At 43.3% G+C, this 27,551-nt stretch overlaps 1 protein-coding gene across 7 annotated transcripts in view; it reads left to right on the forward strand.

The window, feature by feature from the left end:
* Rai14 (retinoic acid induced 14) overlaps positions 1–27,551 on the forward strand; it is a 156,855-nt gene that overhangs the window by 746 nt on the left and 128,558 nt on the right. For 4 of the 7 annotated variants that reach the window (XM_023707463.1, XM_023707462.1, XM_023707464.1 and 1 more), the window contains exon 1: positions 19–144. The exons of 1 other annotated variant lie outside the window; for it this stretch is intronic. The gene's annotated coding sequence lies outside the window, so the exon portion shown is untranslated. Of the gene's footprint in view, positions 1–18; positions 145–9,238; positions 9,250–18,369; positions 18,376–25,710; positions 25,777–27,551 lie in introns of those variants that run through there. 2 more of the 7 variants (XM_023707459.1, XM_023707460.1) reach the window with 2 other exon arrangements.

Here is a 27,551-nt window from a genome sequence, read left to right on the forward strand (position 1 = left end):
GGAGGAGGAGGAGGAGGAGGAGGAGGAGGAGGAGGGACGAGGCGCAGGAAGCGGAGCAGGAAGCGCGCCCGAGGCCGGGCTTTCCTAGGAAGCAGCAGGCGGCGTGGCGCAGCCAGCGGGGCCGGGAGCGGCCACCTCGATGGGGTGAGAGCGCGGCGCGGAGTTGGGAAGCTGCGCGTGGGGTCCGCCGCGTCCCTGCCTTTGTGTCTGGGGCCGGCGCCGGGCGGGGCGGCAGCGAGGGTCCCGCCGCCGCTTCTCCTCCGCCGCCGGTTGCCCGCGCAGGACGGATTTGGGGACCAGAAGAGGAGGAGGATGGTGGGGACCGGCCAAGTTAGTACCAGGCGCTCTGCTTCTCCCGGTTCCCAGCCCCTTGCAGGCCGGATGGGGAAGGCAGGGCCGGCTGGCTGCGGAGGGAGCGCGGGAGGCAATGAATGACCAGGCACTGGCCGACGGCCTGGGCGCGCTGGAGTCCGCCCTGACCCACCTGCTTCGCCCTGCCGGCTCCTGGCCTCTGCTTCTGGGCCGGACCCGCCTCCCGGCTGAACTTGGAGACGCTGGGGAGGGAGGCGCGAGCGCGGGACTTTGGCTTGCTCCGGAGACCCAGGGTCCGCTATTGTTCCTTTCCCGACTTTGGGGAGCCCTGCGGCTGGCGCAAGGGCGCAGGCGAGGCCGCTCTGGGCCTCCCGCGCCCCCCCGAACCCGCCCCCTCCTTGTCCTTTCCCGCGCGTCGTGCTCTGGGAAGACCGGGAGGAGGGATGCTGGAGTTGGGGTGGCTGTGAGCTCAGAGGGGCGCGCGTCCTGTGCGTCGACCCCGGCCCGGGAGGACGGGATCCTTTCCTTCTACCTTGTCTTCTCTACCATCTTGGGCCAGTTTGTCCTCTGTTTAGGTTCTGCAGTTTGCAGCGCGCCTCCGCAACCCCTTTTTGGGGGAGGTGGGGGATGGAAACAGAGTGTGTGTGTCTCACCCTGGAGGTGCAGCAGACGGGGATTACAGCAGATGGAGTTCTGTGATACCTGAAGGGGTCAGAAGTGGCCTCGGGGGGACCTGAGAACAGGCAGGATATCCAGGCTCCCCTTTCTTGTCTAAGGAGCCCAGCTCAGCGCGACTCTAGCCTGTGATGGATTGGAGCAAATCTGCGCACTCAGTCACAGTCCTGGGACCTGTGGCTTCCCCAGCAGTGTAGGCTCCTAGGCGATTTGAATGGGATTTCCTTCCGGGAGAGCTCTGGAAAGTGGAGAGTGGTCCGGAATGGGGAAAGATTGCTTCTTATCTGCGGAATGTGATCTCAAGGCCATAAAAGTCTGGAGGAGAGGGGATTTGGTTTTGTCCATTAGTGAGACTTCGCAGAAGCTCACTTAGGGAGGAGTCCTCACCTCCCTGAGGTCTGAACAGAGCTGAAGAGCCCCTGAATCATAGGGATGCTCAGTTGGCTTCTGTGGTGCACACGTGGTGGCCCTATGCATTCCTGTGACCAGGAGTTTTATTGTTAGATATAGTTTAATAACCTTTTCTTAATAACTAGCAAGTGAGATCTTCATTTCCTTGGCCTTGTAGGCGGTCACTTGTATCTCCACTATATTCAGTTCTTATTATTTTAACCAGTACTCAGTTTAAATTTTTTTCTTTTTGTATATGTTTTTAAATTTTGGGAGTACATTTTTAGATAAACATAATGATCACATTCCTCGTAGGGAATTTGTATTTCTGCATGATGTATCTTGCTTCTTCTTTTCTTCTCCATACTCCTACCCTCCCTTCAACTCCCTTGGGGTGAGAAACGCGTCCTCCGCTGGGCTGTCCCGAAATTTTTATCATCTACACTGCCTGAGATACTTCTTAAATGAATTTATTGAAACATTTACATCCCTTAAATTTGTTTTATGACTTTTGGAGGGAGGGACAGTGGTACAGATGGAATCTAGCTGAGGCTTTGCAGATTTCCAGGCAAGTGCTTTACCACTGAGCTACAGCCCAGCCCTCTGACGGTAGTGATGATGGTTATAACCTAGTTGAAAAAAAAGTCTTAGTGCTATTTTCTTTGAACCTGAATAAGAAGAATGGCTGCTGTGCCACTGAGGGGCCCATGGGGGAGTGACACATTGCCTCACCTTGAATAGTGTTTCTGACAGTGAAATTCCATCTTTAGATTGCTAATTCTCAAAGAGTCTTAGAGGCAGGTACTGTTCTCATTCTCCTGTGCTTTTGTTATTGTTACTGAGATCAAACCCAAGGCACTCTTGTGCTAAGCAAGTGTCTGCCGCGCAGCCACACCCTCAGCACCCACTCCTTGGGCCTTAAAAGTAAGAAACTGAATTTGCAAGTTAAGGACAACTGGGCCTTGAATTTAATAGACTGTGGTGGGAAATTCCCTTCTGAAATAAAAATAAAAATGAAATATTTCAAACTTGCATAAAAAGAGAATATATGTAGTAAACCATTTTTCTACTAGCTAAGTTTGAGAGATGCTAATATTTCTATATTTCCTTATACCCTTCTTCATTAAAAATGAACTGTAACTTAAAGATTTTTTTCCCATCTTACCCTCTCCCCCTGCAGCCTCAGGGAGCTATTAATGTGAAGTTGATACATACAGTTTCCAGCCATGTTTTGGTACTTCTGTGTATTATTTATCCACAAAACTATATGCAAGTTTGTGCTTAGTATTTCACATAAATGGTGTATCATCTCTCTCTCTCTCTCTCTCTCTCTCTCTCTCTCTATATATATATATATATATATATCTTGCATTTTATATTTGCCATTATGTTTTTGAGGTACATGTAAGTCTTTATTCACTTTAGCTGCTACAGAGAATTCTAGTATATGAATAAGTCATAGTATAGCTACTTTCTTGCCAAGAGAAAATTGGAGTTGCCAGGTTTTCACTGTTACTGGCACTTTGTCTGTTGAGGAACAGATTATTTGCACTTTTTTTTTTTTAATTGTAACAGTGGTAAAATACAAATCCTGAGACCATTTCCTTGTGCACCAGTGTCTGTGTTGCACAGCTACACAATTAGTTGCTAGATAGTGAGGTTGACATAATGCTCCTTTTACCATTTCCTTCATTCCTCAAGAAATATTTATATAGGATGTCTGTTTTTTCTTTTTTGGGGACAGAACTGGGGATTGAACTCAGGCCCTTGCACTTGCCAGGGAAGTGCTTATTCCTCTGAGCCATCTCCCCGGCCCCTTTTATAGGATGTCTCTTGGTCATCAGTTGAATGAAAAAGTCCATTTCTCAGTTTTAAACTCGAGGAACATAGATTATATTTGTTGGCTGGATTAGTTTTGTTTTATCATTTTTGTTTTTAAATAACTGCCTGCCTCTTCATTATAAAGTTGAAGTGTGAAACCAAATCATTGTGCTGGGTTTGGGGTATCATGCAAAAGCCTTTCTCAGGCATTTGAGGAAGCATTTCCAAAGTTACTCTAAGTGTATTCATGGCTGTGTTAGGAATATATTTTGCCATTAATGATGACCCCTTGCACTGGAAGGAGTTTTAGGCATTTCAACACATTGGCTTCCTCGTTAGTCCTTCAAACTGCTGGGTACCTACCTGCCTCTGATCCTTTTCATTTGCTGGTAGCTCTCCTTAGAGAGGTCTTCCCCTAGGTGGCTCCTTGGTGGCTGTGCCCCATTTCTGGGTGAGCCTAATCAGACACCCTTTCCATGATGCCCTGATACCTCTTTCTTGTTAGATTTCCTTCCATGGCCCTTACACCTTCTACTTCGCCACCTATTTTGTGTTAGTATTTCCTTTCTTTCTGTGCTTGAACATAAGTCCACAAAGACAGGGTTTTGCTTCTCTGGTTCACTGCTGGGTCCCTTGTGTCTGGAGCAGTGGTGACACATACTATGTACTCAGCTATTGATGAACAAAGGAAAATATTGCTTTTCATTGTGATTCTTTGCTTGGAGTTTTTCTTTTAGTGCACGTTGGGCATCCGACTGGTGTCTGCTACTACAGAGCTGTAACTGAGAGCACCAGATGTCATATTTACAGGTTGTTTTTGTATTTCGAGGAGAAAAGATACTAAAAACAATGATGCAAAACTTCAAAACAAGATAATAGGAGAGTGACGGTGGTTAGTACACATTGCTTATTGTTATCTGCAAAGTAGTAGCTCAGATTACAAGGTATAGGCATGAAACATTGATCAAAAATTATATACACAAACTTTTTTCAAATAACTAGTAGAAATTAGTAGCATAGCTATCTTAACTTTTCTCTTTTCCCTTCCTTTTCTCCTTTCCCCCATCCATGTTCTGTTTCCTTTTGAACAGTTTCTTTCTGTTTCCCAGTATCTGTTGTACATTTTGGCTCTTATTTACTTTTAGCTTCTTGTACTAGCAAGACAATGATGTTTACACATGTGGGGCATTTATTTCACCTAAGAGTATGGTCTCCCGTTGCATCCAAATACCTATAAAAGTCTCAAGTTTATCCTTCGTTATAGCTGAGTAGTACTGTATTGTATAAAAATACCACATCTAGCCTGGTATGGTAGCATTCCCAGCACTCGGAAGGCTGAGGCAGGAGGATCAATGCAAGTTCAAGGCCAGCCTGGAATATGAAGTGAGTTCAAGGCCAGCCTGAACTGCATGGGGAGATCTTGTCTTAAAAACAAACAAACCCCAAAACCCACATCTGTTTTATCCATCTCTTGGTTGACAGGCATTTGGATTGTTTCCAAGACTTAGCTATGACGAATTGTGCTGCTATAAACATGGGTGCACATATGTTGCTGTGGTATGATGTTTTTAATTCTTCTAGGAAAATGCCCAGAAGGGGGGTAGCTGGGTTGAATGGAACCCTGAATCCTAGTTTTCTTAGGAATCTCCACACTGATTTCCACAGCGGTTGCACCCGTCTACACTCCCTACTGATTCTTACAGCATTAAAAGAAATCCCCATACGTCCTATAAAGAAATCACTCTATTTAAATCCATGTGGTTTATCCTAGGAAGTGTTTACACCTTTAGATTTTTTTTTTTTAACCTAGCAATTCATTAACTCTGAATTGAAAGAAAAGTATAAGTAATCGGATGCCTAGTAGCACACTCACATTTCCTTTTCGTGGTAGCCCAGTTCTCTGGTGTTATAGATGTGGACGGTACAGAACCAAGGGATGCTGGGCCCCACCCCAGCGCAGTACCTGTCCAGACTGGCAGCAGCTGTTTCTAGCAACATGCGCATTGAATTTCCAAGAACTGTGTTTCTGTGTCATTGCAAAGGGGTCACGCTTCAGTGCCCTGACTTTGTGCCTCTATCTGTGAGTGGTCTTAGGGGAGGGTGGTTGCGGGAGCAGAGGGAGAATGATGATCTAATCTAAAGCTCTAGGAAGAACCAATAAGTACTAAATACGTAGAAGTGCCAAGTACTGTCATATTGTCAGATACCTGATCACGGTGCAGAACACATTCGTTGCTCTGGTGTGGTGCATTATTTTGCTAGAAGCTAACTGAATTTTCTTTGCCTTGCATGCTGAGTGGAGGAGTTGACAAACAAAACTAAATACATCAAAAACTTCTCTGTTGTATTTTAAGCAGGTAATCAGGAAAGGGGTATAGGTTTTCCTCCAATTAACAGTACAGGAATATGATACTGGTGATATCCTTACAAAAAAATCACGAAAGTATTGAAGTATGACCATTTTAATCTCCACAATAAAATGATAGTAAAAGAGGGGCCAGGGAGATGGCTCAGTGGAATAAGCGCTTCCCTGGCAAGCACAAGGACCGGTTCTGGAAAAAAAAAAAAAAGATAGTAAAAGAAAACAGAATAGTATGGGTCAACATGCATTAATTCACCTTCAAGTTGAAAAACTAAGCATAGAATTATGCGACTATTATTAACCCACTGCACTATCTAATGAGATTTCTTCTCTTTGCTTATAGTTACCCAGGAGTTGGAAATCATGGGTGGTTTGACCTAAGTTAGAGAAAGATTATTCATCAACTGCACATTTCCTAGCTCCAGTTAACTACCCTGGACAAAAACTGGTCTAGTCTTACACATCAAACTCACTTTTGGGTATCAGTATGCTTAGTTAACATTTTAAAGAGTAACTCAATGAAAAACTCTTGAGTTTAATTGAAGGAAACATGCCTCAGTCTTCAACTTTATATTCCAAGACAGTACGTGTCACATGATCGGTATTCAACTTTTATTGAGCTACATACTCATAACCCCCAAGGTCATCAGTCTCTCATGGTGGCCATTAGTCATAGCTGTCTAGTAAAAATGAAACATTTGAATAATAATGCAAAAGTAGGAAGATACAGGTAGCAGAAGAATATACCTTTCCTTCCTGTCCACAGTTCAGGGAAGTTTTTGAATTGTTCTCCACTTCTTGGTTTCTGAGGTAGATCTCGCCTCTTTGAACCCATGGTCTACTCCAGCCCTTTCTATAATAAGTGACATACTCTGGAAATTATAGTGTCTTGCCATATAATTCCTTTGCCGTTGATCACCTTGGGCAAGGATGAATGTTTGGGTGTTCTTCATGCATCTAGATAAGCAGAATCCAAATGTGAGGAAAGTTGATTATAGTGCAAGAAGCTTACCACATAGTGGAAGAAATTACAGGCACTTGATCTCTGCCTTTTTCTTAACTTGATACTGAGTGAATGCAAAGTTTTCCATCAAGTAGCCTCACATAAGCAGTTCATAATCTACTATATGAACTGTCACTTATTACATTGTAATAATTTATACCAATCTTTTAAAATACTAACATAATTTTTCTTATGGGCATTATATCAACGAAAGGAAAATCAATCTTCTTATGATATCTAGATTAATTCAGTTTGCTCAATCTAATTTTTTTTTTTATTTTAAAGTACTGAATAATTCTAAAATTAGCAGCAGCCTTACCAAACCTATTTCTTTTCAGGTGCATGAGGTCTGTCCAGCTGCTGTTGCTGGTTGACACAGTAAAACCTTGGACAGGAAGGAAGGCTCTAGCAAGCTCGCTTGGCAGGGGATGGATCAAAGGCCTGAACACTGATTTTTTATTTTTATTTTTTTCCTTGGCGGAACCAGGGATTGAACTCAGGCCCTTGTGCTTGCCAGGGAAGTGCTTCCACTGGGCCATCTCCCTGGCTCTCAACACTAATTTTTTACAGTGGGATGGCATCAAGAAAATGCTTTCCTCCAAAAGGAATCTACTTTGCAAACTGTAAACATCCTAGTAATGATTCTGAAATAGTTTTGAGTCAGACTTACACACTTTTGCAAGTCTCCTGTGAGTCTAAATGCAGGTTCCAGGCCTTTGACTTATGGTAACGCTATGTGGCCAAGAGGTTCATAGAAGTCCGTGATAGAAGGCCACTTTTGACCCTCATTAAAATGCCCCAACTGGGAACTTAAAAACATACTTTGAATGGACCTAGAAAACTCCAGTTTACTTTTAAAACTTACTTGTCAAGGGGAAAGATTAGTTACAAAAGATCTATTTTCTATCGTGTGCCCCTGTCCCTCAGCACAGTTTTGAGACATTGGCAAATCTGAGTGAAAAATAATGATAGTTTTATATCCTTAGCTGGAAAAGCAGCCGTCGGTTGCCATATCAACCAATCTACATGCTCATAATCATTTTTAGGAACTGTTTCTATTGAATGCACTGAAGTACTGTTTAGAAGTAATAAAAAGTGACTGTGGTGTGACTATTTCACAGAGACTTGAAAAATTCTGAGGATGGGCATTAAGCTGCTTGGTCAAGGGGGACAAAGGTGACAAATCACTTGGTCTGGAGTTGGGCTTGCAGTCTCCTTGTGCCCTTCAGGTATCAGCAGTTTCCTGGCTTCCCTGTTGCAGGAGAGAGTGGAGACGCATCTCTTTCTTGCTCAGGGGTCCTTCTAGTTTCACAGGTAGGCCTTCCACTGCAGCCTAGAGGAGAACTACCTCTACCTTGTGCTCCATTTTACTCCTCCTGCCCTGGCTGACCAGGCCTGAAGGGAGCCAGTGGGGCCCTAGGGAGGACAGGACCACCTCTCCTAGTCAGGGAGCTGTAACCACCTGGAGGCTTGCTATCACAGAGGAAAACATTCCTCTGGAAAGTTAAGGACTCTGCCATTGTCAACCACACATCGACTTCTGCTGGGGTTTATGGTGACATTCTTAGGCCACTGCGGTCAAAAATTGAGGCAGGAGCCTGGCCCAGTAGCACATGCCTGTAGGCCCAGTAATTCCGGGAGATTGCTGCAAAAAGAACAAATTTGAGTCCCACTTGAGCAAATTAGTGAGGCCATGTCTGAAAAATTTAAAAAGTGTTGGGGATAATAGCTTCATGCAGAGACCCTGATTTCAATCCCCAGTACCAAATACAAAGAAAGAAAGAGAGAGAGAGAGAGAGAGAGAGAGAGAGAGAGAGAGAGAGAGAGAGAAAGCAAGCAAGCTGAAAGAGATGTAGACCTGCTTGTAGCAGAGTTTGCCTGATGGAAACTCTTTGAACAAGCCAGGCTAACCAGATCCCCTTCTGGGATGCTGGCATTTTGCTGTCAAGTGAGTAAGGTCAGAGGTAGTCTGATGTATGTCAGATTTCCTGTGAGTATAGGTGTCATTGAGATAATTGAATGTTCATGGACCCCTAGGTGAATGGCACTCGTGATCTTAGGTGCTTAGAGTTTTAGCCGCGGTAAGACACATTTGCAGTCAGCAATGATACAAGGCAGATTATTGGGTCTGGGGACCAAGTGGTGGGAGGAAAGCATTTTACAGAGGAGGTGGAGTCAAGGAAGGTGAAAATAACCTCTTGGAGGAGGAGAGTAAGGGTCAGAATGAGAGGCAATCCTAGTTTTGGCTGCTTGCAGCCACAAGCCCCTGAACATACTTTTTTGTCTCTCAGATAACTGTTATTGGAAGTCTTACAGTAGGTAGCTAATTATCATTGTTGCAGATGAAGACTTGTTCAGATTAAACAGCCTCAGTTAGAAGAAGTAGCGTGACAATTGGGAGTCTCAGTAAGGCGAATGGGATGGAGGAGTGCCCGGAAGGCTGGAAAGGGCGAGGAACCCAAGCCCCCAGTGTCCGCGGACTGAGGGGTGTAACCACCCATTTGTCAGGTTTTGTCAGTGAGTTAACAGATTCTGTGCTGAATCACTTACTTTGACAAGCATGTCCAAGTAATTTGAACATCTCTTGTGAAAGCTGTCGTGTTGGTGCCTGAGCATTTATCAAAAATGAGGGAGCGCAGACAGGCTCACGTTGCCGAGAGAAGCAGTACTTCCCGGCGGCCTCCTCGTTTTGTGAGGATGTGGCCAGAGAGCCAGAAAGCTCAGGGAAAGTAGGCTGCATTTTCTTTCTTCCTTAGGAAATAAAGCCCCAAGGAAAATAAGATGTGCCCCTCCCAAAACAGGCGAGAGCCCCAGCAAAGGCAGTGTCCTGTGTGACGGGGACTGCACTCCAGGCCAGGCGCTGAGCAGTGTCCAGCTCTCTTTCCAAGCACATCTTGCTTCAGGCAAATCCACATGCATCTTGTTTAGAATTTGCTTCAGGTGCTCTCAGAACCTTGGGATCCTTGTTTAGAGGAACATTATGCTTAGATTCTTCTTTGAGGCTGATACAGTTTTTCTCTTTCAAGGGGGAAAAATCATTTTGTTTTTCCTATGAGTTTGTTGTTGTTGGGAAAAAAATTCACAAAATATAAGCATAGAACATTATGAGCTGGGGATGTGGCCCAGTGTCACAAGTGCCTGCTTGGCAGGCCGAAGGTCCTGAGTTTGATTCCTAGTACCCCCCAAAAAATTATAATTGATGTCCATAGACTTCCCATCTACCTGTCTAAATTTACCTTGTTAAGGAAAACTCTTTTTTTTTTTTTAATTAAGGAAAACACATTCTGCACTAGCATTATACATCTAGTCAGCAGTCTGATTAATTCCTGGGTAATTACATTCTTTTTATGCTATACAACTTTACATAACTTCGAGAATGCACTCATTTAATTGCTTATTGCTTTTCTGTCTTTAAAAGCTAGAAAGAGGCAGACAGACCAAGCGCACCGATTCCCTCCCGTGAGACAGTGAGACCTGTTTCCAGCCTGTCTTTTTGTCCATCTGTTGATGACTGTGTTTCTGTTTGTTTGCACCTCATTTGCCAAGAAGTTTGCTTTCTCCCTTTTGCTTTTAAATAACCCCAGAGTAGAGTGCACACGCAGAACAAAAGGCGCTGGATTCCCGTGACAGCAAAGGGGGTGTTTGATATCCACTGTGGCAAAAGAAACAGAAGGAGCCGCTCCTGCTATCCTGTCACTATCTCCTGGGGCCGGTGGCCACCTGCCCTGCTGTGGGCCCTTTTGTATGTCATTTCCAGAATGAGGATCACCCATTCTCCCTGCCCTATTCTTGTTCCTTTGGGCAGCATTTTTAAGATTCCACTTTTATTATCATATCGGTGCTTTTCATTGTCTTGGAGAATTGTAGTATGTCATTTTTTACTGCTTGGGGAGAGTTGCACAAGATAGAATGATTTTTTTTTCTCTTTCTTTCTCTCTTTTTTTTTTTAAACTAGAGATGAGCTCAAGCTCTTCACACTAAACTACATACCCAGCCCTTTTAAATTTTTTTAAAAGTTTGAAGCAGGGTCTCACTAAGTTGCCAAATTGCCCAGGTTGGGCCTAAACTTGTGATGCCCTAGCCTCAGCAGCCCAGAATGCTGGGACTACGGAGCTGTGCTGCTACACCCAGCTACAAGCTTTGAAACAGGAATTTCCTAATGGTAGGGAAGCATATGAGCATGCCACATTGTGCATTGCCCGACTGTGACCAGAACATGGGAGCCCCCACTTCAGTCAGTACTTGGTCGGCTCAGTCAAGTGTGAAACCAGCCCTGTCTCTTGTCTATCTTAATATTTTTTCTGATACTGACTTTAGCATAGTTATATCCAATAGGATTTTACTCCTGATTTCATGAAAATCATTTGTTAGCTACCTACTCCACCTATGATGAAGACAACGAAATAAAAGACCCCCACCCCCGCCCCATTCTTGTGGGGATGTGGGAGGGTGAGCCAGCAGCCCCAGGGAATGCCTTTTGTGAACTGGTCCATTCAGATTTCCTGGAGGCAGCTCTCCATGTGCCAAGAGCAGTTCTGAGGACTGCTCTGTCTTTAAAAGCTACTAGTTCTTTTTTTTTAAGTACTTAAAAGATTACTCTGTTGATCTAGACTCTTCTTAATTATTAATGTTGTCTAATATGTAGCCTAGTGTCATGTTGGGCTCAAACACTGCACATCAGTTTGATTTAACTTCTTATATTGATAATTGGTGCCACTTAGGTGTTTGTGTGTGTGTGTGTGTGTGTGTGTGTGTGTGTGTGTGTGTTTTAGGGAAGGGTCTACAGGGTGTTTAGGGTCTCACTACTAGATCGGACTCATAGTGATCCACTTGTTTTTGTCCTCCCAAGAGCTGGGATTATAGGGGAGCCCCGTCATGCCCAGTCTCAATTGCCCTCTCAGTGCACTCCAGGGGTGGGGGCAGGAGCAGGCCCAGGGATCGAACCCCTTGGCCCCTGCGCTTATTTGCAGGCACTTTAATCCAGTGAGCTATTTGGCTGGCCCTGTGATGCTGCTTAGACCACAAAGTTTCCATCCTGTAATTTACTAAACTAGTAGCTGGAAATAATAATAACAGCATTTAATTCTGAAGTAGTTATGAGGATTAAATGAAATACTAATTTTTTTGTGGTGGGCTCAGTCCACTGGGGCTGCAGGGGGTGGGGTGGGGTGGGGTGGGGGAAGCTGGTGCAGCATGTGATGCTGGGGATTGAACCTCAGTCCCTGCATGCTTGTCTAAGCTTGTCCAAGCAGGCACTTTAGGCCACTGAGCTATCTCACTGGCCTCAAATGAGATACTAATTTATAATGCAATTTTAAAAATAAAAACTATGAACCTGGCATTTTATTAAGTTCATAACTACTGTTGACAGTTACCATTGCAAATGGTATGTTGTCCATCAAACTACCTTTAAGAGCTGCTGATATATTGGCCAAAAAGATTATTTTATTATATCTATACCAATAAAGATGAGTGGTCCATAAGTTGTTCTAACACATCATGGTTTGCCACTAGTTTTCCTTTTATTATTCTTATTAGTCTCAGTATTATGTTTAGTGGACAAAAAAAGTTTTTGCATTTTTTAATGACCAGCTTATTCCAAATTGCATTAACAAGTTTTGCAAAGAAGGCATCTTATTTCATCCATAATCTAAACACAGCAGTAACATCTTGGTGAAGCTGGAGATGATGATACTTAGCGTGAAGGACCGTGAAAGTCCATTCATCCTTGGTGATTTCGAGAACTGTCCAACTATTGGAAGAGAAAGATAGACTTTAGGGCCGGCCAGATAGCTCAGCGGACTAAAGCACCTGCTTAGGCAGAGCACAGCGACAGGGGCTTGATCCCCGGTGTGCTGTGCCAGCCCCACTCCCGGGGCACGCTGAGACAGTGATTGAGACTGGGTGTATATCCTGTAACTTAGTTGTGTCCCTAATTTTCTGATCAAGGAGATTATGGGGCCACAGAGGAAAGTGATTGGTGATGTAGAGTGTGCCTAGGGAGAGTTACATGGAGAGAAAACATTCTCTCAGGCTTTCACAGAGAGCAAATTGGTCAAGCAATGGCCGTGACTCATCCACATGGCTGACACTGACAAAGGATCTGCAAAGTGCAGTACAGGGTTTCAAGGTAAATTCTGAGGGGAATTGACTGACCTTGTCAGATACAAAACTTACATTTCTTGTTATATAGGTCTTGCTTTATCATGGTCTTAACCATCCAGCAGAAAAGTATAAAAACGAGGTATTAAAAAGTAAAGCCATATTAATATATTGAGTTGTAAACGCCTTAAGTCAACAACTTCTGACATTGCCAGTTATGTGGATAACCCACTACTGTTATAGACTACTGGACTATATTAGATTACTTTGCTGAATTCATGTACCTACAATATTTGAATGATAATGGTATACCCATCTCTGACAAATGTAAACAATAAAGGGGGATATAAATGAAGGACCATTTTGTAGTGAAAAAATATATATATTTGTATATGCAAAATAGTTAGCATAGATATACAGCTACTTTCTCTTAGTTCAATGAGGACTATTTTGAACTAGTAGTGTTTAGACAAGATGTCATGTCTACATCATGCATTATGAATAACTACTGCAGAGACAACAATATGCAATGTATTACTTATTGTAACTGTCCTCCTAACCTGTTCTGAAACTGTCTCATTGCTACTTCTTTCTCAATAAAATTAATATATTAAAAAAAAGACTGGGTGTGGTGGTGCGTGCCTGTAATCCCAGTGCTTGGGAGACTGAAAACAGGAGAATCCCTATGAGTCCCATCTACATCATGAGGCCCTGTAGACCCTGTACTAAATGCATTAAAAAAAAAAAAAAAAAAAAAGATACAGACTTTTTTGGGCATGCGTTATAATGAAGTTATAATTGAGTCTATTGGTGCCAAGTAGAATACAAGTGGTGGCTAATTGTCCTTTATTCTCCACATAGTAGAGTGAATCTTTCTTTCCTTCTTTTTTTGATGGTACTGGGGATTGAACCCAGGACCTTCATAAGGAACTACATCCCCAGCCTTGATTTTTGAGATGGGGTTTTGCTAAGTTGCTCAAGCTTGGCTCACACTCACTTCTCCTGCTTAAGCCTCCTAGAGTGATTCTTCCAAACTACAACCTTCAAGGCAGACCTGGCAGCATATACCTGCAACTGCCAATGCTGAGGCAGGAAGATCACAGGTTCGAGCCCCACCTGCACAATTTAGTGACTTGGTGAGAGTAAAACTTTGTCTCAAAATAAATAAATAAAAAATGGGCTAGAGGTGAAGGCTCTGGGTTGAATGCTCAGCACCAATAAATAAAGAAAGAAGAGAAGTGGGGAAGGGCTGGGGATGTAGCTTGGTCCAAAGGTTCACTCCTTAGTACCATTAAAAATGATTACAACTTTCAGTTATCTAACTTTCGTATTTACTAAGTTTGTTTCTTATCTTATGACACTTAGTAAATAAACAGTCAGGTTTGGTAGCACATAGTTTTTCTGTTCAGTTTTTATCCTACTTTCTAAGATGCTGTTACAGTTTTTAAAGATTAAAAACCTAAATTATTACTCTGTAATAAAGATGCAGTACCCAAAGGAGGCTAATACAAGTGTAATTTAAAATTTTCTCATAGTCACAAGAGAAAGTTTAAAACAATGACATTTATATTTTTTTCAAGTGTACCCAAAGTACTATCATTTCTATCATGTAATTAATACAAAGCTTATTTGTGATGCAGTTGACATTCTTAATTTCTGAATAGATTTTTGAATTCTCCTTGCTATGTGTCTCAGTTTACATTGGTCGCATTTTTAGAGCCTTATAGCCACATGTGGCTAATGGCTTCGGTATTGGACAGCACCTGCCTAAATAATTGGATTTCACCTGTAGCTTTGAAGCATTTCTGTAGAGTACAACAGTTTATATGTACACCAGATAGCTAAGCTAACTGTACTACTAATTTCTGTTCATTGAAAGGAAAAGTCGTTGCTTATATTGTTTGATCGGTCTCACATGCCTATATCTGATAAGCTGAACAACTACTTTGAATGTAACTCTATGCGGTATAATCACCATTGTTAATTTCCTATTGTCTTGTTTCAAATTTTGTATCTTTTTTTTTGTCTCTTTAAAATAAAAACCCTGATTATACATGACATAATGCATATTTGAGGTTCTGTGTACAAATCTTTATCTCTACTTCTGTGTGTGTGAATTCATCTACACAGTCTTCTCTAATAGTAAGGTGGTTTCGTAGACAAGGGTTGTTGCGTTGCATCAGCTGTGTACATACTTGTCACCTAGTTGGTATTCAATGCGTATCATGTATGGCAGACATTATAGACTCCTTACCTTCAGGATATTAAATCATTGTCACATTAGTAGAAGTATTTTCAGTCCTTCATGTTAATACTATTTGCTATTTATGCCTAAATCCAGAAAGTGGTTAAAAATGGAAAGTTAGGCTGTTCAGGGTTTTAAATTCATTTAACAGAAATTAAATGAAGTCTCACCAGGAGGAGACTCTAGGCCCCCTCTAGCCCAGGCATAGAACAGCTGGCAGCTTCTAATGGAAAAAAAGCTCTGAAAGGCCTTCGCTTTCACTGCCAGGGCAGTCATGTGGCAAATCCAGGCTAGCACGGACCCTGGGAGTGATGCCTTGATGTGCGAATTACTGTGTTAGGCATCTCTCTAGATGAGAGTACATTAGGGTGGGTGACTGATCACATTTGCATTTCATATCTTCACTGCTATTCAAAGATCAGTGCACAGAAGGTCGTCGCTGGACCTCGAAGCCCCCTGCCTGGCTCAGCAGTGTCACCCCCTGCTCCCCAGGGAAGCTCCCCAGCTCTTCCTCTCTCCTTGTTCCCTCCTGGTTTGAAGGTTTTCCCTACTCAGCTGCAGGAGCAACTTCTTCCCCTCCTTCACATGCCTTTGGCTGCGCAGAGCCGAGGCCCTGGGCAGCAGGGGACAGGGGTGTCCCCCATTTCCAGACCCCAGACACTTGTCTCCATTGGATCCAGCTGCAACAGGAGCTTTTTATTTCAAAAGGTTTTACAGTAGTGTTATGGTTTACATTTAGATGTCCCCAAAGCCTCATGTAATCATAGGTGGGGCCTTTTCAGAGGAGGCTGAATCTAGATTGTATAATGCTGGCATTAAAAGTGAATGATTTTGGGGGCCTGGCCCTAGCTCAGTTCTTTAAGTGGCTGCTTCCCCAAAGCTGTCAGGCTCAGGCTGCTGTGGTTCGATCCCTACAACTCAAGCCAGCCAAACCTGCCCTGAAGGCATTCGGAGCAAAAAAAAAAAAAAGTGAGTGATTACTAAATCAGTCCATTGATTGGTTTGACACCACCCTAATCCCAGTAGCCCAGATAGAATATAAAAGGGGCAGAAAGAAGCTGCTAAGGTCCCTTGCTCCCTGTCACCTGCCTGTCTGCTGTGGACTTTCTCTTCTGTGGTGCCCCTCTGCTGTGCTGCTCTGCCTGAGAACCAGCCATTATGTACCAAAACCATGCCCTAAGTAAGCCTTTTCTCCTTTAACCTTGGGTATCAGTTGTTTTGTCTCAGCAGCAAGAAATGTAACTGAGACTCATACCGTATTCCTTTCCAGTTGATTGGGATTATTGTGCTTTCATTGTTGGCCTGCTTTCTATAGGAGAGCCAAAGGGAATTTATTGTCAGAATGGAGACAGCTGTGAAGACCTATACCTGGATTGCTAGCAAGATTGTCTGCAGACTCTGCCCCTCTGCTAGAGGCAAGGTGTGGAGTACTGTGGGCAGGGGGGATGAGGAATGAGGGTCCAGGACAGATTGGACCAGGGAACAGCTAACAGCCAAATGAGGAAAGACAAATACGCTCTCTCTAGCTTGCAGGAAACACTATAGGCCATCTATTGTACTCATTTTATTTAGACTCCAGTGAGTATCTATTCTACTTCTGTAGATTCCTGAAGTAAATTTAGCTCTTGACTTCAGAGTTGGACTGAACAGACAGTGCAAGCTACAACTGTGCTGTCAATGTTCTAAGCACCTCTGTTATTGTGGCCTCTGAAAAGAAAGACAGCACAATCATTAGGTGACAAGGCAACCAAGTATTTGTCTGTATGCTTATTTTGCAAGTGACAGAAGTCCCAGTTGAACTAGCTTTAGGTTCACAGGAGCACCTTTGCTTATGTGACCTGACATCTGATGCCACAGGGATGTGGCTACAGCAGGGCTTCGGCCATCTGTGGAGTGAGCCCCTGCACCCTTCCCTCCTCCTCTCTCTCTGGCTTTCTAGGTAGGACACAGTCCACCTCTGCAGGAGTGGCCAGCAGCCACCCCGGAAGGTTGTGGGTGGAAGTGCAGTGGGGAGGGAGGACGGGAAAGAGGGCTAGCCTTGCTGTGCTGACCGAGCACTGGAGCAGAAGGAGCTGCTAAAGGGGCAGAAGGGGGCTGCTTGCAAGAGGGAGGGCAGTCCCATCCTATTGGGCAGGAGAGGAGAAGCAGCATTGTTTGAACCCCATTGAATGATGTCCACACATAATAGTTGGGGTCCTTGAGCACCCAGTGTTTCCTGATCCTGGGGCATCAGCATCACAGAATCCTTTTTATTGGCTTATTTTTGTGTTTCTTATTCTGAAAAGTGAGTTACTAAATGCCTGGGTAAAAAGATGTAGCAGGCCAAATGGAACCACAGTGATCGTTATAGATGACATTTCCAGTATTGCAGAATGTGGAGGATCTATGTTGACCCCGTTTTGAAATGGAGTCAAAAAAGCAGATGAAATATGTGCCAAGCCAACTTCTTGCAATAAAAATCTTTCTAGAAAGAAAGAGATTAAATATAACCATGGATTGAGCCTATCACTCACACGAGAGATAGTTTTTATAACCAGATACCTCACATATGGTCTTTCTTTTGACTTTTTCTATTTTATCTTTTTAAAGCTAGCTTCTCTGAGGTATTAGTTACACCCTGCTGTAATATGTCCCTGATTTTAGTGTGCACACCAACAGTTGTTGTAATTTGATGGAGTGGTGCAACCATCCCATCGTTGCTCTGGTTTTAGAACATTTCTCTCCTTCTAGGAAGATATCTTGTGCTATTTACAGTCACTTCCCGTCACCACTCCTGGCTCCAGATAATCGCTAATCCTCTTCTTTCTCTGGAAATTTGCCTTTCCTACATATGTCACAGAAACGGAGTCACACTTTATATAGTCTCCACAGTCTGGCTTTACTTAGCATGGTGTTTTGTTTTTTTTTTTCTTTTTTGGAGGAACCGGGGGTTGAACTCAGACCTTTGCTCTTGCCAGGGAAGCGCTTATTCCACTGAGCCATCTCCCTGGCCCCTAGCATGGTGTTTTAAAGCTGTGTATCAGTGCTACACACAGTGCTACACACATCTGTGTATTCCATTTCTTTTTATTGCTAGGTAGTATTTCTTTATATAGAATTGCCATAGTTTGTTTATTTAGAAGCTGTTTCAGTTGTTCTACTTTTTGGCAGTCGTAAATACTGCCTTTACATACATGCACTAGAAAAGTTATGCTCCTTCTAGCTAGCTGCATAGGAATGGAACCCCCGGGTCACAATTCTATTTAACTTTTAATAATTTCTATTTAGCTTTTTGAGAAATTGCAGACTTCTTTCCACAATGGCTACATCGTTTTGCATTTTTTCTGGTAACACTTGAGGACTGGATCTGTACTTCATATGTTCTTTTGTTCTCAAGATAAGTGAAGTTCAAGGAAAGGCTTGAAGGAGCTGGAGGAACGCGCGTCTAGGCCCAGCGCCTTCCTGTGCCTGGCCTTTCAGGATGGAGTACCGGGCACATTCAGGGCAACTTTTCTCTTCAGAGGCGTGTACGGAAGGCAATATTGAAATGAACATCAAAAATAAATTTATAGTAGAGAGGATATTTTAGAGATCATTAAAATAGTCTCAGTAGAAGAGACAGCTGCATGGGGCTTCTTAGTCCTAGACTGATTTTTATATTCCATGGGTAGCTTGTTTTGATTAAGTCTGTGCTTGTTAAATTGGATGGATTTAGGGCAGGAGGTAACCTTGGGGTTTCTTTTTAGGCTCATTGAAGCATGTGAGTAGCAGATTTGACAGACCAGATAGTAATCTTGCCAGAGCCATGGCCAATTTTATATTAGTGCTGCTAGCTCGGCTGATTCATGGACCAAGATCTGCTCTGGCTGAGGGCGGGTTTTGTTCTCAAGGAAGAAGGATATATTTGGTCCTCAGGAGATACATCATCCCTCGGCTAAAGGCAAGTTGTGAGTAGAGGGGACTCATGTTCTCAAAAGAGTTTCACTACACCGTTACTGTGATACAAAATCTGAATGACATTTATGGTTTTAAAAGAACGTGCATATTTGTTTTCTTTGGAAAAATGTGAGATGGTATCCTACAAAGGATTCATTACAAAAGTGAAACTATTGCTTTATCATTTTTTCTCCTTTAAAATTTAATTAAAACTTTAAAAATTTAATTCACATAATATTTACTGTATACAGTAGAATTCTGTTCCTGGGGAGGTGGTTCTGGGATTTGAACTTGGGATCATGCGAGGTGAGCATTGTACCTCGGAATTTAATACCAGCCCATTTTGTGTCTTTATTTTGAGATAGAGTATTGCTGAGTTGATGAAGCTGGGCCTGGAATTTGCCGTCTTGCCTTCCAGATAGCTAAGATTGCAGGCATGGGCCACTTAGCCTGGCCGAGTGTGATCTTCTGATTATGTACCTATAATATAACAATCAAATAAAAGTAATTAGTATGGTCATTACCTCATGTGTTTTCTAACTTCTTTATTATCTGATAATCTTTATATAAACCTGCGTTTTAGTGAAATTATAGAAGAGATAACATGTATGAAACCATCTAGGCCATATTTAATACTCCATGAAGTTTGCTTGTCCATTCATTCATTTATTCATTCATTTATTCCTATGTGTTTTGGTGAATAAATAAGATTTATAATGTGTAATTATAAAGCTGCTTTGTTTTATGTCCTATTGTCTGAAGGTAAAGTTCCGATATTCTTAGCCTTTGGATGAAATCTGAATTCTCTGAGATTTAATTTATTCTTAGATTTTTTTTTTTTTTAATTTTTAGTATGGAATCTACAGGGTCTCACTACACAGACTGGACTCGTAGTGATCCTCCTGTTTTCAGTCTCCCAAGTGTCACCATGCCCCGTCTCAATCGCCCTCTCAGCTCGCCCCAGAGGCAGGCTGGCAAGGCAGGCCAAGGATTGACGCCCACCCCACCCACCCCCCAATCCGCCTAAGCAAGCCGTATAGTCTGCCGAATGATCTGCAGGGCCCTTATTCTTAGATTTAAAAATATTCATCTGGGTGTGGTGGCACCTCAGCTGGGAGGCCGAGGTGGGAGAATCACCAGTTTGAGACCTATCTGGACAATTTAGCAAAACCTTCTCTTAAAATAAAAAAGAAAAAAAGGGCTGGGAGGGTAGGTCTGAGCAGAGGCCCTGCTTCATTTAATTCCTGGTACCACAAAAACCCCAACACAAAACAAAACAGAAAATGACAAAGTTCATTAGTCAGTTTTAATACAGTATGTTTCATTTAGAAGTTACACTGTCCACTTTCTTTTATTTTTCCCAGTGCTGAGGGCTGACGCAGTGACTCAAGCAGGTTTCACAAGCAATGTGCCACCAGCCTACATCCCAGCCCAGATTTACCAATGTCAAATAACAGTAGAATTAAAATTTGAGTTCAATGCAAAGTTGTAATTGAAACAGTAAATGTTTTACATTTTCAAAATTATACAGTCACAGACATATTGCTGTTAATCTTTCTCAAAATAAACCCCTCCCCCAACTTGAATGCACCTATATCTTCCTTCTTGCCCCTTTCTGAAACAGGTTTGAAAATCTGCTTTCATGAGTGTCTTGGTTTTGCTGTCCTGCCTGCTTCGTTGTCCTGAATTGATTCAAAACATTTACCTTCCACAGTACTTTGGTGGTAGGGAATAACCAGAAGTCTTACAGTGTGGGCTCTAGTGAATCCGGTGGGTGGGAGCCAGCGTGGTGCTTAGGTGAGCCTGCCTTCCTGATGGACGGCACTCAGCGGCAGCAGACACCTTGGTTTTGATCACATCTTCCAAAGAAACATGAAGAGGAGTTCCAGAGCTCCTCGAGCAAGTGGCAAGAATGGTGGGCTAAGTGTGTTTGAAGCTAGGAGGGAGATTAATAGCATTGTATCTTTTGCAGTAATACATTTTTATATTAAATATTCATTTATTTTGATCACCTCTTGTAGCTTTTCCTTTCCTCTTTCTGTACTTCACCTATTATCATGCCTCCTAAATCTTCTTGTCATGATTTGTGATTTCTTTAGAGAGCCCAGCCTGGATAACTTAACAACTTAGCAAAACCCTCTCTTAAAATTAAAAATGAAAAAGGCCTGGGAATGTGGGTCAGTGGTGGGGTAGGAGGGAGAAATGAGAGGGACAAGAGAGTTCTTACTTGACTGACATTACTGCTAGAGAGGGCATGCTCTTTCTTGTCTGACAGGTATTTTGAGTTGAGTCTTGCTCTAGGGAACTCTATGGAGGTGCTGTGAGTTGAATTGTGTGCCCCAAAATTCACATGTTGAAGTCCTAATTCCTACTACCTTGAAATATGATTATTTAGAGCTGCTTCTACAGAGACAACTAAGCAAGGTTATATGGGTCAGACCTCATCCATTGTGACTAGTATCCTCATTAGAGATATCGGGACATGGACATGTGCAGAAGAAGACTGTGAAAACAAAGGTAGGTGGCCATCTACAGCCCAGGGGAGAGCTCACCATGCTGTCTAGCCAGCCTAGGACTTCCCACCTTCAGAATGTGAGAAATGCAGTTCCCTAAGGAAGGTCAAGTGCCGACATTTGGATTTTGCTTCTGCACCAGGCAGTGGGCTTTTCTGCCCTTTTTGTTCTGTTCTTCTGATTCACCTTATAACGGAAGATCTAAGGCCATTCACTGCCCTATGCTGTGAGTTGTCTACTTCTGACCTGTCGGAAGCACACATCTGTCTACATGCAGACTGACCCCAACACAGCAGCAGCCTCTGCTTCATGTGCTTCCTTGAGGCACAGGTCAGTTTCTTTCTCAGCATTTTTATTTTTCAGGTGTGGATCAGAAACCTGTCCAGTCTTTTCAAGCTCTCAGATAAGCCTCTCTCATGAGGTTGAGTAGCTGTGGTGGAGTCATTGCATAATTATTTCTAAGGAAAGATCCTCCCTGGTCTCCCACATCCCAACCCCTTTAGACTGTCCATGTGATCAAGGAGCTTTAGAGCCCTGTTGCTGGGTATCTGCTAAACTTGTTGCAGATTTGCATCTTTGACTGGCAACTTTTGAATTGAAATGATTATTCTATTTTTATTTTTCTAGTTCAATAATTAGTGCTCAGTCATTCATTTATCATGAGTTCATTCTCATATCATGAGTGAAGTAGCACTGAGGGTTGTGTCACAGGTTATATCTAGATGTCCCCAAAGTATCATGTAATCATAGGTGGGGCTCCTGGGAGGTGAGCACATCAAGGGTGTACTATACTCTTTAATGGAGTAGTCCACTGATGAGGTTGTAAATGGGTTGATAGGAAGTAGGGCCTGGTCAGAAGAGGTAGGGGTCACTGGGAGTATGCCCCAAAAAGGCCTTTTCTCCCCTCCCTCTTCCTCCTTTTGCTCTCTCTGCTTCTTGTGTGCCATGCCTTGAACATGATGTCAGGCAGCATCGCAGGAATCACCTCATTGTTTTGGTACCAAAATCTGTCAGTAACTTTTCTCATCATGGGCCTAAAATACCCAACACCTGCAAGTAAAAGGAGAAAAGCTTTATTTTAGCTTACATTTCAGCCCATAGTCAACTTGCTCCAAGTTAAGTTGACATGGGCTGAGGGACATGGCAGAGAAGTCAGAGCACTTCTGAAATCAGAAAGACTTTTCATGGTGGAAAAGTGATAGGAAAGTGAGCCAGGGACATAGTTCAGTGGTGTAGCACCTGTCTGGCAAACATGAGGTCCTGGGTTTGGTTCATGGTACCAAATATAAATAAATATTTTAAAAAAGAGAAATGTCCAACACTTCACATTGAGAAGAAAACTCAAGGGAACCGAGTTTCCTGGATTTTAACCATATAGGCACTTGAGGGCCTCTGCAACCATGACGTTCGTAAAAGGGCTTGCCTACTGCTGAAGCTGGTGGCCGACCTTGACCCCATCTGCGCAGTACTGATTTTCATTCCATGTGGAATGCAAGTTGTGGGTCGCGGAAACTTCTACCCAGATTTCTGAAGGCCTGGAAAGTGAGGAAGGGTGCTTGCCAGAGGACAGTGCATGAAGGTATGAGAGTGAAGCCCAATAGGCAGAAGAAGACTGTGGAACCCAGATAGTTGGAGAAACCAGCAACTTGGGGTGTCTGAGGAAAGCCATAAGCATTGAGCAAAGCCAACCCAAGAGGGAACCCTGCAGGGCTGTCTGGACCAGCAATATTGTAGGGAGGTCTGCCCAAGCCTTTTGAAATTCAAATCTCACTGTATCTTGCCTCAGGTGCTAGACAGGGAACTACAGGCTTCAGTGGTTGCCCTGCTGGTTTTTCATCTTGCTTTGGTCTGATTTTTTTCCTTCAGTCTGTCCTTCCTTTTTGAAATGAGGGGTTTATCCCATGCCACTGTATGTTGTCAGTGTTCAACTTTTTTTTTTTTTTTTTTTTTTCTGGGAGCGCACCACTAAGCATCTCAAAGGACACTTTGGAATTGACCTTCTCAGTATGCCATGTTAGGGCTTTGGCATCTCTTAGAAGTAGATGAGATGTATTTTGCCTAAAGAGACATGCTTGAGTCTTTGGGGAGTTTGGGACAAAATGTTATGGCTTATAGTAGACCCTTCTTTCCAAGCCTCATGAAATCACAGTTCGGGATTGGGTCATGAGGGTACTCTACTCATTGGTGGATTAGTGCACTTGCGAATCTGTAGCTAAGTGGGCAGTGAGGAGGTGGGGCCTGGTCAGAAGTGGGGAGTCACTGCAAGTGTGGCCTGGAAGGGTCTCTGCCTTTTCCACTCCTCCCTTCACTCTCTGCTTCCTTGCCACCGTGCTGCAAGCAGCTCTCCTCTGCCCCTAATCCTTGTGCTGCCTTGGTGTTCTGCCATGGATTTAGCCAACTGGGGGCTGAAATGGGAGCCAGAATAAACCTCGCTTCCTTTCAGTGGCAGGTGACAGGCATTTTGTCCCCATGGCAAGAAGATTAAGACAGGAGAGAACTTGGCTAAGGTTGGAGGTGAAACCCTCGCTCAGTCTGCCATGGTCTTTTCCTTGGTGACAAGCTCTGTGAGTAGCAAGAGCTGCTTTTGTGACGCATCAGGCATGTTTCCTTGGTCAGGCATGTACCTTGAGGGAGATTATTGGCTTGCCCCAGCTCTCTCCAGAATTGGTCTGATAAAATCTCTGTCCTAGGCTCTTGCCCCAGGCTTCCGTGTGATGATCCTTGTACTCTGCAGGTTTCCAAATGCTCTCTTTTTCGGCTAGAGTCGCAGGGGGTTGGCGTTGGTGCTGTACAAGGAGAATGACAATTAGAGAGGAAAGTGGGCATGCAAGATAAAATGAGAGGCAACTTGTTAGGACTTATTAGGCCCAGCGAGCTGGAGTTTTAAAGAACTTCTCACTGCTGTCTTCTATCCATGGTAAAAAACTAATCCTTGCACTGCCTTTACACAAATCCTAGTGAAGCTAACCACTGTCAGAGTGTTCACTCTCCTTAAGGCCCTGGGGGTCAAAGAGCAGCTTGCTGAGGTTAAAGGTCAGGTCTCGAAGCTGTGCAGGGACCTGCTTCACATCTGCGTCCTGTGTATTTATTCGTGGAACATTTATTGATTGTACACCAGTGCCCAGCGCTCAAGTGTATATAGGCAAAATGAAAATTCTACCCTACTAATCCTTAATTCCAAAGTAAGTGGGTAGTGTTGAGATGCAAATTTTCAAAGTTACTGAAAAATAGTAATAGAGCTGTTGAGCCCCCCCTCTCTCATAGCCAGCGCCTAAAGGGGTCAGGCTGGAGGAGAATCTTTCTGTGGGGGGAACTAGGTGATGACTGCCATCGATTGCATCAGCACAGCTACACAAAGAGACGTTTGCAGGACGCGGCTTGGAGAGGCTGTGCTGGGGGCTGACTCAATCCTGGAGAGAGGGGCGCAACGCCTGTTCTCCCTCAGCCTGCCCAGACTGTTTCCTTTAAGGCCAGTTAGGTCAGTGCCCCAGGTATAAAGGCTTGCCTGCTTTATGCCAGCCCTCAAGGATTTTCACTTATGCTTCTTGCAGTGTCGCCAAGATTTATTTTAAAACAACCCTCGGTCATTAGAGTACTCATGGTCCCATTGCCTAATGTCCATGTGTATTTAAAATGCTCAGGCTGAGGATTTAGCTCAGGGACGCAGCACCTGCCTGGCAAGTACAAGGCCTGAGTTTGATTCCTGGTACCAAAAATAAATACATATATAAAATTCTGTTTTCTAGACAAAGCCAATCTGCTATAGGTAATTTGGATGAGGAGAAACGGTACTCTGTGGGCTCTTCTTCCCAATGAGAATTGAATGTTGTTATATTTCTCTGTCAAAGTCCATCTTTGCTGCTGAAAGACTATTGTTTGAAGAAATAATCAAGTGCTTAAAGGAGAAGTTGTAGATTCATAGAAGCAGTCCATTTTCTCAGCACTTGTGGGTGCTACGGATTTTTAGTCTGATACCCCTTTTAACCTGGAAGGAAGTTGGATGGGTGTTGGTATTCTGCTGTTGCTAAGGTTTCTGTCGTATTCCCATATTCCGTGATGTAAAAATGAGCAAGAGGGCTCTACCTCTCTAGTTCTGCAGTCATTCAGAGGGAATTATTTTAAACCAATGCCTTTGTATTCTGTGATACAATTTCTCAGACATTAATATGTTCTTCTGCTTCAGGGAAAATGTGTATGTTTGTACAACCAGCTGCTCTTATGAACTGAGATAGCTCTTCACTGGCCATGGATAACTGGCTCATTGCTCATGCAGCATCGGGGGGTGGAGGGGTCCCCTGCCCCCCTTCACTCCGGTAGATTCAGAGTGGATGCTCAGAAATATTAATCTTACCTACTTGTTCAATGTCTCCAGGTTATTTTTGACAGAGTGTTGATATGGTAACGCTGAGTCTCGAGGCGTGGCTCCTACACTGTACATGTAAGTCACCAAGGGTCATCCTTGGTTACAGATGCCTGGATGGGCATCTCTGAATAGCTCTTGGCTCATGTATAGAGGTGGGGTGAGAGTGGGAGTGAGCAGCAGTTATTTTCAACCAGTTCACATCAGACATGGGGTATAATAGAGAAATAGCTAAATAAAAAAAATCTCTAAAATATAACGAAGTCATTGCATTTTTAAAGCATAGATTGTTAATTTTTTTTTTTTTTCTTTTGAAAGTTTTTTGAAGAGAATCCTGGATGTTCAACCTAGAATTTTTATAATTTTGAGGACTGGAGAAGGTAATGGAGGTCATTAAAACTTTTTATAAGAACAACTTTAAGATGTTATTCATGCACATTTACTTTGTACCCTGAATGTGTACGGTTTTTGATAAGTTCACAGGTTGTGCAATCATTCCCAAAAGAAATCCCCTAACAATTATAAGTCTAACTTTTTTGCTGATGATGAAGCTTTTTAGGCTAGTATCAAGGTTTTTTTTTTTTTTTTAATGTATTTGGTACAGGGTCTTACTGTGTGGTTGAGACTCGTAGAGATCCTCTTGTTTTCAGCCTCCCCAGCACTGGGATTACAGGTGTGGGCCACCACACCCAGACTCGGCGCCTACTCATCGCTACCAGGGGCGGAGCCAGTGCAGCATGTGGAGTATCAAGTTTTTTGACTGGGGCTACAATTATATAAGAGTAGCTCATTGTAGGCCCTATTTGACAGTTGTGTTATTGTTTTGAAAGAAATATTAAGTCAAGTAACCTCTACGTATTGCAGCCAGTCTTTTAAATGAGAAGACAAGAAGGATGCACTCTGCAGGGATCCATCCCCCTTGGTGCTCCTTGTGTGATGACTGGCAGTCAGAGATGGGTGGCATATTTTAGTGACATTGTGAATGGAACAATGAACTGCCTACTGTTTCTGCTCAATGGGTAGACATACTTTTTTCTGCTCAAAATGGGATAACTTGGTTGAGATAACTTTTCCATTGATGTGGGTCCTTGTTCTATAGGTTCCCAAAGGAGGCTGTTGTGCAGATAACTCACAATTCTTTCGAAATAAGTATTCAGATTAAGTGGCTTTTCCAAGGACTACTACTGATGTAGCCTCACTACCCTGGTACATATTATTTTACCCAGGATAGGTGATAGCCCAGCCTAAGCATTGGAAGTTTGGGATTGGGAATTGGAGCTATAAAGCCCCAACTGATTCGAGGAAGGCAAGCTCCTGACTTCTACACGAATCAGGAGAAGAGGTGCTGGGACAGGAGGGACTTGTCATCATTCCATAGGCAGGTGACTCCCCACTAGCCTGGGAAGACCCTCTAGGAATACCAGGAAAGCAGTGATCTAGTAGTAACACCAACAATCCTTCACTGTAATCCTTGCTTTAGTAGATTTCCAACACGTCTGTTCCTGTAATACCCACATTATGGAGTTAAGTCCGTGGACCACCCAAAGCTCCAAGAAGTCATTCATATCTTCCCCTGGGAACTGTTGGAATTCCTTGCTTTATTTATTTATCTCTCTTCAAATAAGAATTTGCATACTTCTCACCACCATGTTTTAAAAAGGAAAAGAAAAAGAAAGGAAGAAAGACAAACAAAAAAAACCTAACACAACACCCATGAAACCTGTGACCTTAAACAGAAATTTTGCTTCTGTTGCCTAAGGCTTTCTGTTCTGTGACTAAAAGAATGCGTTGGGTGGTTCTGGCTTGGTGGGCCACACAGTTTGTGGGTTACCCCAGTGTAGACTCTCTTTTTT

Source organism: Octodon degus, unplaced genomic scaffold, assembly GCF_000260255.1.
Source record: "Octodon degus isolate 3935 unplaced genomic scaffold, OctDeg1.0 scaffold00293, whole genome shotgun sequence".
NCBI classification, from domain to species: domain Eukaryota; kingdom Metazoa; phylum Chordata; class Mammalia; order Rodentia; family Octodontidae; genus Octodon; species Octodon degus.